At 41.4% G+C, this 14268-nt stretch overlaps 1 non-coding gene across 1 annotated transcript; it reads left to right on the top strand.

Moving 5' to 3' along the window:
* The first annotated feature begins 96 nt into the window (after positions 1 to 96).
* Positions 97 to 203, top strand: LOC119263142. The gene has a single exon (XR_005130149.1). It is a non-coding gene; the product is annotated as a U6 spliceosomal RNA (small nuclear RNA).
* The last annotated feature ends 14065 nt before the right edge of the window (positions 204 to 14268 follow it).

Here is a 14268-nt window from a genome sequence, read left to right as displayed (position 1 = left end):
ACTAGTTAAGGTACAAGTTGCAGATCTGTGGTGCAACCAAATTTAGTAGGTAGATAAAATAAGGCTTTATTGTCATTCGCATCGCATGTGGTACATGAGCTCAATACAGCAGCACATATACCAAAAATGGATCAATAGAGAGAAGATTCGCATGGCCCCTGCGAAAGGATGACACGCAAATCCGTGAAGCGCTCCATATTGATGTGGAAAACTTGGGAAAAATGTTTTTTTTTCCTTACAATGTCCTGCATGTATCTCTCCACTATCTGTCCATAAACAGATGGTTAAACTTTGTAGGCCTGAGGCTTTTCAGAACACTACTGTAAAACAAGGGTGGCATATTCATAACCAGCTTTCTGTGAGAGAGCTTTTACAGACCAAGTGGCCGAAGGCGATGGACTGCTAATCCACTGTGCTCTGCACACATGGGTTGGAATCCCATCCTCATCGACTGTACAAATTTGGGGCAGTCGTGGGCTGGAGGTCAGGGAACCAGCCTCGTGACCGGAAGGTTGCCGGTTTGATCCCCAGAGCCGACAGCACATGACTGAGGTGTCCTCAAGCAAGACACCTAACCCCCAGCTGCTCCCCGGGCGCTGCGGATTGGGCTGCCCACCACTCCGGGCAAGTGTGTTCACTAGTGTATATGTGACGTTTCACTTCATGGATGGGTTAAATGCAGAGGTGAAATTTCCCTGTTGTGGGACTAATAAGGGTCCCTTAATCTCAATCTTAATGAGGTGGAATGAAACATTGTACTCACGGTCCACTTAACTCCCAAAAGTAACATTGACAATAAATAGAAGGTGCAAATAACAGCAGCATGAGTACGAGGTAGAAGGTGCACGTCTTAATACTGGTGATGTATAAAGTGACGTGTAGGGGTGATGTAGTGGAGGGGTGATGTAGTGGAGGCACTGGTTCAGTACAGCAGCAGAGATAAATAAGTGGACACGAAGTGCCATTGCAGTGACGTCTAATTGCAGTTTAAGTGTCTTACGGCTTCAGGGAAGAAGCTGTTCCCCAGTAAAAAGGTAGTTTGAAAATACAAACTAAGGACTTTACTCAAAATGAAGTATCAACTTACGCAAACCTGGTGCAGCTCAGAATGTTCGTAAAACGTAAAAGACGGCTATAGTTCTGAGTAGATAACTCTCATCATGTCAGCAGTGCAAATAGACAAGCAAAGCAAGACAGTAACAGTAAAATCTTGTGTCTGAGGCTGTAAAGTCTAATGTACCCAAGCACACACAGGATGTTACATACAAGTTTCCTATTGTCTATCTGCCTAAAGCAGACCCAACTGCTGTAAGTAGTTTTGGCTTACACTAGCAGCTGAAGCGGACAGCAATTTAGTGGATTCTTTACTCTCCAGATGAAGATGAAGTTGCCTGGCACTGTTATATCACCAGTAAGAGCACCAGCATGTACACTAGGATGGTGCGTTGATGTGCTGATTGCTATTGTTACTTATTTCTTTGCAGAGATTTTGGCAAAAGGCATCATAAGCTAAATAAGATATGATCATTTGCAGCTGTGTTTGTGTGAGTGTGTGTGTGTGTGCAATATATAGTTTCAGCGCAATATATAGTTTCATATCAGCCAATAAGTTCTAATCTAATGAACAAGGAAGGTCGCTGATTAGCCAAATGAGATGCTTTAGAGTGAAAGAAAATGACCGAAACATCTTTGCACCGTTAATCATGGTTATTATGCTGGTTCCGGCTGTCTTCTCAGTAGGTGGGAAATGAACTAGACCTAGAACCATCATTTCAGTTCGTTCATGTTTGGCTCCGTTGTTGTCTTGAATGTGTGGAAAACAACAAAGCAAGTGTGTCTGTATTAAACCGCACAGTGAAATGAGTGTCTGATCCATGTTCATGATTCAATGACAGAAAGTAACCACGCCTCAAAAGATCAGTGTAACCCCCTAAATGCCCAGGGTTCACCAGCAGGCCCAGCGTTGTACTACACACTCTATAACCTAATAGGAGGTCAACCAGTTTGTATTGACGTCCCTGTAGTTACTGAGTAATAAGCCTTCATATGTAATAAGCCTGAGATTTTAAGGGGTTAAAAAGTTTTGTTCTTTTTTTGTTTGTTTGTTTGTTTGGCTTGTAGTCCAACACTGATATGTTCTATTAGTGAAAAATTGTGCATACTGCTAATTACCCAATTCACCTCACCAGCATTTAAAGTTATAGCTAAATAACTTCAAATCACATTTTTTTTACAATAAATGTGTTGTTTAACATTCCAGAGAGAGGACTGGAAACTCGTTGCAAACAAGAAATTTTGCCTAGGATGAAGACTTCAGCAGCCTATACTTGCGAAAGCTACTCTAAATCTACTTTGATGTATTTTCCTATAGTTCATGGTATTTGATTGTCATTAAGAAAAGCTAATTTCCATGTTGATAGGCGAGGATGGTATGTTGTGTTGGTATACCAGCGTGCTTGGTGCAGTGTAGTGGGTAACACCTCTGCCTTCCACATTGTAATCTGGGGTTCAATCCCCACCTGGGGAAGCACCTTAGAGTATACCAATAAGAGTCCTTGGGCAAGACTCCTAACACCACCTTCACCTACCTGTGTAAAACGATCAATCTGTAAGAGGCTCTGGATAAGAGCGTCAGCCAAATGCCATAAATGCAAATGTGTTGATTTCTATTCTCATCTCCTCACCTTTACTGCCGATCCTGCCCTGCAAGTGCATAAAAACTAACAAAGTAGACCAGAATGACCACGAAAAGATATGTAGACGCTTTAGGTGCGTCTCCAGAAAACACTACGAGGAGAAGATTAGATAGACTGGTGGACTGGATCTGTTCAGCCTGCACATCTACAGAGCTCAGAACATCCCAGTGTGTGAGATTTTGTAGAATCTAATAAAAGTGGCTTCCGAAGTTGACAAAGCTCTTCGATAATAAATAAACTCATGCATGGATGTCAAGCTCAAGTTAGCTTCTTGTTCACCAGCTTCTCGTTTTAATTTTCCGTTCCACCTTAAATGGAGCTGCAGTTACACTGAGGCACCTTAAACGGACAACGAATCCCGAAAGTTGGCAAATAACATGAGTTTTACTCTATAAGTTAAGTGATGCTTTATTAATCCCACAAACAGGGAAATTCCACCTCCGCATTTAACCCATCCGTGAAGTGAAACACCACATACACACTAGTGAAGACACACAAACTAGGGGGCAGGAAGCACACTTGCCCAGAGCGGTGTGCAGCCCTATTCATGGCACCTGGGGAGCAATTGGGGGTTAGGTGTCTTGCTCAAGGACACCTCAGTCATGGACTGTCAGCACTGGGGATTGAACCAGCAACCTTCCGGTCACAGGGCCAGTTCTCTAACCCCCAGCCCACAACTGCCCCCCTATAAGTTCATCAGTTTACCTCAATAAATGCTCCTTAATCAATAGATGCCTTAAACCTTTGCTCAGAGATGTTTAACTGTTACTGAGCTGCACAGCGGAGCTGTAATCAGCCACTGGAGCTGCTGATCGCGTCTCACTGGCTGATCTAACGGCACGTCCCAAACACACTTCTGTACTTCACCTACTGCACTAATGTACATTTATACATTTAAAAAGGTTTGAAAACGTGTTTTACTGTCTTTGCTGGGTTGGTTAGGGCTTTTTTTACAACCCCAATTCCAGTGAAGTTGGGACGTTGTGTAAAACATAAATAAAAACAGAAAACGATGATTTGCAAATCCTTTTCAACCGATATTCAATTGAATACACTACAAAGACAGATGTTCAAACAGATAAACTTTATTGTTTTTTGCAAATATTCACTCATTTTGAATTTGATGCCTGCAACACGTTCCAAAGAAGTTGGGACAGGGGCGTGTTTACCACTGTGTTACATCATCTTTCCTTCCTCAGTATGACAACATAAATAAAATAGAGCAGTTCCAAAATAAATGAATAAATAATGAAAAAACTTTCTGTGTATATAACACAAATGTATGTGCTACTGTGTACCTGCCTTGACTTAATCGACTCTGTCTTTTTATTGCAATTTAGGTTTGTGAAGTAGCGCTTTTATACGCTCAGCCTGGCGGCCTTTCAGACGTGATGTGACCACGTTCAGCTCGTTGTTGAACGTAAGTCTGAAGTCACTGAGACCTGAATCCACACGTCCAGAGTCCATATTAGTCAAGAAAGTGCAATAAATCTATTAGATTTGTCAGAATCTAGCAGAGCAGTCCTAACAGTCTCCACACACTCCATTTTATTCACCCCATTAAGTCAAACCAATAAGTGCCTAATGAGCCAGTAAGCTAAGTAAACGACTTTTTCACCAAAATTTGTATGAACATACATTGAGTGACATCCCATTCTTAATCCATAGGGTTTAATATGATGTCGGCCCACCCTTTGCAGCTATGACAGCTTCAGCTCTTCTGGGAAGGCTTTCCACAAGGGTTAGGAGTGTTTATGGGAATTTCTGACCGTTCTTCCAGAAGAACATTTGTGAGGTCAGACACTGATGTTGGACGAGAAGGCCTGGCTCACAGTCTCCGCTCTAATTCATCCCAAAGGTGTTCTATGGGGTTGAGGTCAGGACTCTGTGCAGGCCAGTCAAGTTCTTCCACACCAAACTGGCTCATCCGTGTCTTTATGGACCTGCTTTGTGCACTGGTGCTCAGTCATGTTGGAACAGGAAGGGGCCGTCCCCAAACTGTTCCCACAAAGTTGGGAGCGTGAAATTGTCCAAAATCTCTTGGAGCTGAAGCTTTAAGAGCTCCTTTCACTGGAACTAAGGGGCCAAACCCGACTCCTGAAAAACAACCCTGCACGATGATCCCCCCTCCACCAAACTTTACACTCGGCACAGTGCAGTCAGACAAGTACCGTCTCCTGGCAACCGCTCATATGCGCGTGAAGGCAGACGACCGAATACTTTTGGAAATATAGTGTATCAGGTTATGCAACTCTTTCAAAAGAGGTCACCATGTTGCACTGTCATGTTATGCTATACAGTAGCCCAGATCAGACAAGCCAAACACTGCCTCTAGGTGGTTGCCGCAGCTTGAATATAATTATGCAATACAACTAAAATATATAATTTCAACGATTTATTGTACAGTTATGTTCCCTAACTAACGGCACTGAAGACATACCTTTGAGGGTACCAACTAGGTTGGAAACGATAACAAAATCTGAGATTAAACTTAGTTAAACTTAAAATTCCAGGCTTATTACATACCACGCCTTGTTATGCAGTAACTACATAGACTACAATACAAACTGCACTCTTAAAAATGATCAAAGGTTCTTTAGCGAAGAAAATGGTTCTACATATAACCAGGAACACTTAAAGAACCCTTTGCATGATTAAAGGCTTCTTTGCATTGTAAACTTCTATTGTTTCGTTGTCAAGCTTGTAACGATAGAACCATTTTCTTTACTACAGAACCCTTAAAAAAACATTTTAAATGCGTAGCTGAGCTGTTCTTAGGGCTTTGGCCATTTAAGGGGTTAAAGGTTTTTCTAGAGCTGCATCTTTAAAGCAAGAACCTTTTGAGGAACCTTTAAATCGCTGCTGTCAGAACAAAACCTCGCATCTTAAAAATGGTAACTTTACAGGAGAAGGAAAAAACCGGCTTGAATTTCAATGGAAGTCAATGGAACCAGAATTTTTTTCCAGGTCATTTTGGGCCGTTTCTCTTGGTCTGTTCCTCATGAAATGTGCACACAATGTAAAGAGAAACAAACATTTTCCAGTTATGTCAAAAAACGGAGATGGAGATACGGGGTTTTGTTCTAACAGCCGTGATATTTAAGGTCCTAACACGGACCGTTTTCCATCATTTACATTCCCTCCACTAAACACACAGGCCTGGATAAACAGAACATGCAGCGCTGCTGAGGGAGACGGTAAAGGCGGCCGCTGTTCATCGGCGCTAAAATAAATCCCAAACACTGCACAGAACTTAAATCCAGACCGGGCTGGAAATCACTCTTCAGCTGAACAGGGGAGCCTCGCTCCTGAGTAAATCCAGCTCGCAGGCGGCCCCGCCGTAATCCCCTCCCAATCATGCACTTTCTGGATTACAGTGCCTTGTAATTCTTCTCAGGTATTGTTTTTACTTAATATGATATTTCAATTTCGGGGACAGGCTTAAAAAAAATCCTGCTCCATGATGTGGAGCGACTCTACCGTCAGCTGGAGAGCTGCTCTGCTGCTCCGCACTTAATATCAGCAAATTGGTTTCAATTAGGAGAAAATGGGTTTCTGTCTTTTTGCTGGTGCTTCACCACATTTTTACAAATAAATACATTTTTACATTTTTCCCTCGGGAAGATCATGAATGCTCACACTGTGGGAATAACCGTGTTAAATATGAAGTTTCCAGGAAGAGTTCTTTGGAGTGATGTCACTGAGGAACCGGGCTTGTGTCCCAAACTCCTTCCTGTTCGTGATTCTTTGAAGAACATTTTGGAGATTTACAAGTTTAAAGAACCTCAACATTACGTAAATGCCAGTTCCATGTTTTTCCATTAACTGTACGTCTAAAACAAGAACCATTTCTTTTTAAGGCAAAAATGGTTCTTTGGGGGTTCTTTAGTAAAGAAAATGGTTCTATACAGAGAGACACTTGCAGGACTAAATGGTTCTTTATATAGTGAAATGGTTCGGACTGATGGAGAATGAGCTGTATGTGGTTCTATACAGCTCCCAAAATGCTTCTCATGTTGCAATGATGTCAAGCTTGTAACTAGAGAAGAACCTTTTTTGGTGCTATATAGAACCCCTTTCAAAAAGGTTCAATTCAGAACCGTGTGCAACATATTCTCTGTCTCTCTGAAGAACCATTTCACCATGCAAGGAACCGCTCAATGATGCAAGTGGCTCCTTGAGTGTTCATGGTTCTAAATAGATCAGTTTTCTTTACTAAAAATGCTTGAAGAACCACCTTAACCAAGAACCACTTGGGAACATTTATTTTTAAGAAGTATAAACAGTATAAAATTGAAAAAGGTGAAAAGACAGTGGTTCTAATAAATCAAGAACACTCAAAGAACCATTGGCATGCTTAGAATTCTTTGCATGGTGAAACTGTTCTTCAGGTTGATGGAGAACATGATGTAGGTGGTTCTATATAGCGTAAAAAGGTTCTGCTGTAGATACAAGCTTGACATCATAATGATGCAAGCACAGTTTTTGGCGCTATATAGAACCATTTTCAAATATATATATATATATATAGAACCATATATAACACATTCTCAATCAATCTGAAGAACCATTTCTCCATGCAAACAACACTTTACGGTTAAACTTTACCATGTTTATGGTTTTATATAGAACCACTGTCTTTACCAAAGAACCCTTGAAAAACCATCTATTTTAAGAGCTTCCAGTATAAAGCTTTCATTTTAATGGTTCCTTAAAGAACCTTTCAATAAATCTTCAAGGTGGGGCAAAAACGTTTAGGAGAAAAATCCTTTTTGTGAATGAGGACCTTTTTCAGTATAAAGAACCTCACATAAAGGTTCCACACCTACTAAAAAACTGCACATCTAAATAAATTTTCAGGCACCCTTATTTTTAAGCTTTTAAAGGTTTTTGAAGCAATGCCGTTGAAGAACCACTTCTGGTTCCCGAAAGAACTTTACTCTGGATGGTCCTTTTTTGTAAATCAGATGTTTGAGGACCCTTTATTGAAGTTTAAAGAACCTCCATGTAATGTAAAAATATTCAATTGCATTTGGAAACTTTACATTCCATTGAGCTTCTTTGTACTTTGTGAAGGTTCTTCACACCTGACACATCTTATCCATTAACAGGTGTTCTAGGGAACCAAAGGTGACTCTTCTACGGCATCTCGCCCCAAGAAGCTCTTCCGTGAAGTGATGTGGAACCGGAACCGTCCAGGCATCTTAATTAGCGGAGGATGAAGATGGTACTGGACGCTGCGTCCAGCTTCATCGTGTGCTTCATCTCAGATGGTATGATTGCCTTCGTTAGGATATGAAAGACAAAACCAATCCGATAGATCATCAAAGATTCTGCTCTACAGAAGTATAATAAATATCTCATTACTTTCATAAAGTAGATTTCTCTATATATGGAAACGGGGCTCTAATTTCCCCTCTGGTTAGCGTGTTAGCAATGCGCTAAACTGATGAGATAAAACTCGATACCCACCAGAGACGGAGACGGGCCAGAAGATCTGCAACCATCAGTTTCTTTATCATCAATATGTCAGTATAGGAGCATAAACAGAAAGAGCTACTTCTACTGGCCGGAGGGTCACGTGACTGCCTGCTCATGTCAATTAATATGCCAGTTACTGAGCCCTCCGATAGATTTTAAGATTTATGGTGGTGCTGAATATAGTGAAGGCAGCGCAGTGGATGTGTCTCAGTCTATATAGGAAGGAAACCGATTGATTTCTGGGGTTTGGAGTTTATATGCACAGCAAAATCCCCCCTGTTGAGGTTAAGTCTGGCTGCTTTGAATAGACATTGAATTAGAATCAGTTCATTATGTTACGCATACAAGGAATCAGTCCTGCTGAGTGGACATACATGACTTGCAATGTGCTAAAAAGACCAGGCAAGCACACAGAGTGTACCTCGCTATGGGAAAATACGACAAATAGAATAAGGAATGAAAACGAGGGAATAATAAAGAGCTACAGAGGAGCTAAAGAGATGCGTGAGTACCTGTACACATGCAAGTCTAGGTAGACATATTATATACAGAGCAGTACAGAATGACCTGAACATTTGCAAAAGAAATAGATAAATAACATCTGCATTAGGATTAACACCGCACGTTAATTGAACACTGGAGGCACAGAAATGAGTAGCAAATAGTTTATTTTATTTGCTCATTTATATTCGTCTTTTTCTTGTTTCCTTTCTGCTGGGTTTTCATTCTAACTTGTCTCAGATTTTTCAAGGTATGGAAGCTGAACCATCTCCGTTATGTTTGCCTGCGTAGCAACAGTTTAAAGTGCTTGAAGGATACCACAGCAAACACCTATCCACACCCTAGAAACCACCTGGGATACCATAGCGACCATCTAGCAAAACTGTAGGAAACATATTAATTACACAGCAACATCCTAACAACCACCTGTGTCGCCAAGCCACATTCTAAAAACTGACTGGGATACCATAGAAAACACCTACTGCACCTTAGAAAACCACCTGGAATACCATAGAAAACACCTATCACACCCTAGAAACCACGTGGGATACCATAGAAAACACCTACCACACCTTAGAAAACCACCTGGAATACCATAGAAAACACCTACCGCACCCTAGAAACCACCTGGGATACCATAGAAAACACCTACCACACCTTAGAAAACCACCTGGAATACCATAGAAAACACCTACCGCACCCTAGAAACCACCTGGGATACCATAGAAAACACCTTCCACACCTTAGAAAACCACCTGGAATACCATAGAAAACACCTACCGCACCCTATAAACCACCTTGGATACCATAGAAAACACCTACCACACCCTAGAACCCACCTGCGATACCATAGCAAAGACCTACCACTCTTTAAAAACAACCTGGGATACCATGGAAAACACCTTTGCATGCCACATCCCGGCATACCATATCAGCCTTTTGCAGCACCCTAGCTAAGCTGGGAATACCATTATGACCACCTCGCAAAACCATAGCAACCACTTGGCACCTGGCAACTGCCTGTGGTACCAAAACAGAACTATAAAGAACCAATTAACCAAGCAAAGAACCATTTATGAATTCCCTTTTTTTCTCCATGGTTTTACATATTATCATAAAACCTTGTTGGATAAGGTTCTTTAAAGAACCTCTTTTTAAAAATGGTTCTACCCAACACCAACAAGAGTTGCTGAAAGTGTACTTCCATCTCAGTTCTACAAGGTACTGGACTGCAGTGAGTTTGTCGAGCTACTTCTGTACTTCTGATCGAGCTGTTTTATGGGAAGGTGCTTTGACTTTTTCCTGCAGTCCTTATTGCGCTGCAGTAATAATCCTTCCATTGGATGATCAATTACTTCTTGTTTATTGTTCCTAAAAATGAGCAGTAGACCCTGATTTGTTTGTGTTTGTTGGTGGTAAAGACAGTTTTGTGCTTAATATCATCAACAGCTGATGCACCTGATGAGTTCGCAGCACATCTGCTTGGTGACAGCAGTTAACCATGTTACATACGTGCTGCAGCAAATTACACTGAAGGTGCTTTAAAGTGTAAATGTTGCAAATGGTCCAAATTGCTGCTGTTGGAAGAAAACCTTGTGTACATATAAATGGACCAAACGAAACAGCCCAAAAGCTACTTGGAGAAAAGTCTGGTTCCATTGACTTCCATTAAAAGTAAAGTAGGTTTTTAACTTCTCCTGTGAAGTTAACAATTTGGAGATACGAGGTTTTCTTCCAACAAGAGCGAAGTATTTAAGCTTAAGTGACCCTTATTAGAACCACAAACTGGGAAATTTCACCTCCACATTTAACCCATCTGTGCAGTGAAACACCACATACACACTAGTGAGCACACACACACACTAGGGGGCAGTGAGCACACTTGCCCAGAGCAGTGGGCAGCCCAATCCACAGCACCTGGGGAGCAGTTGGGGGTGAGGTGTCTTGCTCAAGGACACCTCAATCACGTACTGTTGGCGACCTTCCGGTCAAAAGGCTGGTTCCCTAACCTACAGCCCATGACCGCCCTGCATATGATAAGATTTCTCTTAGTAGTATAGAATTGGTGTTTGGATAGTGTAGTGGGTAACATCTCTGCCTTCTACACTGTAGACTGGGGTTCAATCTCCACCTGGGTAAGCTCCCTACACTATACCAATAAGGGTCCTTGGGCAAGACTCCTAACACCACCTTCGCCTAGCTGTGTGAAAATAATCAAATTGTAAGTCGCTCTGGATAAGAGCAAATGCCATAAATGTATAGAATCACTCTTTGCTTGATGACAGATGATGGATCATCTTTAAAAGAGATTTTATCAGCATGCTTCTTGACTCTTGTTCAGAGTCTCAAAGGTGGTTCAGATGAACGTATTTCCACGATTCGACTCTCCGATTGCTGCTGAGGTCTCTAATCTACTAGAGACAGTGCAGGAGGTCGACCACCTCTTGTCAAATGATGTCTTATTGAGTTTGCCCATGAACATGCCTCTTCCTCTGCAAATTTAGTGCGCAGTTTCTGTTTATTTGATGAGTTTATTATATTGGAATAAAAATGAAAACGTAAAATGTGCCGTAACTTTTGTGCAGCACACTTTTTTTTTTCCAAAATGGTCAATTCAGCGGTTAAACAGTACTTGTGCATTAAAATGTGCCGACGTGTGTTCTTCACACACTTTTTAACGAAATGGGGTGCCCAAACATTTGCACACAACTGCAGATAAACCATACAAACCATTTAAATGCTTCATTATTTAGTCCAATGATAATGTTTTATGGCCTTTTATGGATTTGACCTTTCTCTAATGTGCAAAAGAGGGAGCTTCGCTCATTCTCGGTCTGTTGGTTTTACTGTCTAAAGAAGGGAAACATGTCTGATTAATTTTGGAATTATCATTATTATTAGGATGATATTTGGTGGGACTGTGGAGCAGCATGACTATGTTCTCTGGAGCGATGGAGCTAGATCTAATACCTTTGGGATGAGTTGGAGTGATCCAGAACTGACCATCCAACATCAGTACCTGACCTCATGAAAGCTCAATCAAATCCTCACAGCCATGTTCCAACATCTAGTGTAAAACCTTGCTGGAAGAGTAGAGGCTGTTTACTGCAGCAAAGAGGGAAAAACTCACTATTAACACCCTTCATTTCAGAAGAAACACTGGAGGAGCAGGTGTCTACGCGCTTTGCTTCGCTGAAAGATAAAGCTGATGAATAAAAAAGATATTTTTTCTTCCATAACGTCATTTTTACCAAGTGTTTGAGTAATTCTGGAGGGCACCATACATCAGTTTGATAGAATCACATTTTTGCCTTTTGTATCACTACATCAATCTTAAAAATAAGGGTGTCAGAAAGAGTTTTTTGGAGTGATGCCAAAGATCAAGCACTTTTGGTTGTTTCAAGAACCATTCAGTGGATGGTTCTTCAATGGAGAACCCCAGTAATTGACCAGGGTGTATAATTAAATCATTAAGATGTAAACAGAGTCATTTAATCATGGGCATCATTAGGGAACCAGCCTTGCGACCAGAGGGATCGATCCCCTGAGCCTGAAGTGCCCTTGAGTAAGACACCTAACCCCCAACTGCTCCCCAGGCGCTGTGGATAGGGCTGCCCACCGCCTACTGCCCCTAGTGTGACTGCATGGATGGGTTAAATGCAGAGGTGAAATTTCCCCGTTGTGGGACTAATAAAGGTCACTTTATCAAATCTAATCTCATGTCAGAGTGGTTTGGTGTGAAGTGGTTCGTTCTGGAGAAGCTCAGGGTCAGAATTGTTCACAGTGGCGGTGATAGGAACCAGACGTCCACCTCTAAAAGATTGAATTCAGAACCATTTGTCTCTGAGTTTTGCACACTGTGGAAATAGACGTCTGCATTTAACCCATCCATGCAGTGAAACACCACATACATGCACAGTGAACACACACACTAGGGGGCAGTGAGCACACTTGCCCGGAGCCACAGTGCCCGGGGAGCAGTTGGGGGTTAGGTGTCTTGCTCAAGGGCACCTCAGTCATGGACTGTCAGTCGAGGGGATAGAACCAGCAACCTTCCGGTCACAGGGCTGATTCCCTACCCTCCAGCCCACGACTGCCCCAAATTTGTACAGTCGATGAGGATGGGATTCGAACCCATGTGTGCAGAGCACAGTGGATTAGCAGTCCATCGCCTTCGGCCACTTGGTCTGTAAAAGCTCTCTCACAGAAAGCTGGTTATGAATATGCCACCCTTGTTTTACAGTAGTGTTCTGAAAAGCCTCAGGCCTACAAAGTTTAACCATCTGTTTATGGACAGATAGTGGAGAGATACATGCAGGACATTGTAAGGAAAAAATAGTCACAAAAAAAAAAAACATTTTTCCCAAGTTTTCCACATTTTTTTCATCATCAACATTCCGTGTACAAGCTCGGAGGACGTGTAGGTTCAAATCACTTGGAGTGACTGTTTACTTCTCAAACACTGGGCTGCGTGCTTTAAATAATGTCCATGATGTAAAGTTGTTTCAGAGTGTAGGATGAGTTGTGTGAGCTGTCCACGGTGCTGAAACTAACAAGCTGTCCCTGATGATGATCGAGGGTGAGAGAACGTAGAGCAATAGTTTACTCAGAGTTCCCTTCATCCCAGATGTAGCTGATCAGTCAAGATGTTTCTCACACTGCCGTCTATAAAAATGGACAAAAACTCTGCTGCCTCTGTGTTTAGCTGCCACAGTCAAGGCTGTTAGAGATGCTGAACACCTCTGTATGGTATGACATGAGTGTGATGATTGAGGCATGCAGTTACCAACCACGCCTTGGCTCATTGAGCACATCTGTGTTCGATAAAACCGTGGCCTTATCGCTGGTTGGTTTTTCAGTGGTATTTTTCAGTGTTTAATGTAAACAGCTGCTCAAAAAGAGACAGTAAACATCTTCAGATCTTCCATAGATGATATACAGACTTTCATTATTAGCAACTACCAGTGCACGAATTTAACACTTGCCAGATTTGACACCGGTAACACTTTATTTGAAGGCCTACCTACATAAGGGCTTCATAACACATTCATAAGCACTGAATTATGTGTTTATGAAGCACTACTTGAACATTTATTAAGTGCTTATGTCGGTTCTCCCAACCTGACATAAGATGTTTTATGAAATAAATGACATTGTACTGACATAATAACAATAAACAATGAACATATTTACATCACTAAACATTAAAAACACTATGCATAACTATGTCAGCATTCTTAAGATCATTGTACTGATATCAGGTGAAATCTGCCTGGAAACCACCCCCTCTTCCCTCCATGGCATGGATAAGATGATGGACGCAATTTTATATCATCAGAAGGCAGATTATGACAGAGAACCATAAGGGATAAATACATAACGGTTGTTTTTATGGTTCATGTGTGAAGTATTGTTTTTGCTTCATGTCATTCTTCTACTCTCTTAAACCACATATGATATCGATACAGTGTCGTCTTAAGAATGCTGACATAAATAGTTATGTATAGTATTTTAAATATGTTTAGTGCTGTAAATATGTTCAGTGTTTATTCATATTATGTCAGTACAATGTCATTTATTTCATAAAACA

Source organism: Pygocentrus nattereri, chromosome 3 (genome assembly GCF_015220715.1).
Source record: "Pygocentrus nattereri isolate fPygNat1 chromosome 3, fPygNat1.pri, whole genome shotgun sequence".
Lineage (NCBI taxonomy): Eukaryota > Metazoa > Chordata > Actinopteri > Characiformes > Serrasalmidae > Pygocentrus > Pygocentrus nattereri.
This window is presented reverse-complemented; position numbering and strand designations above follow the sequence as displayed.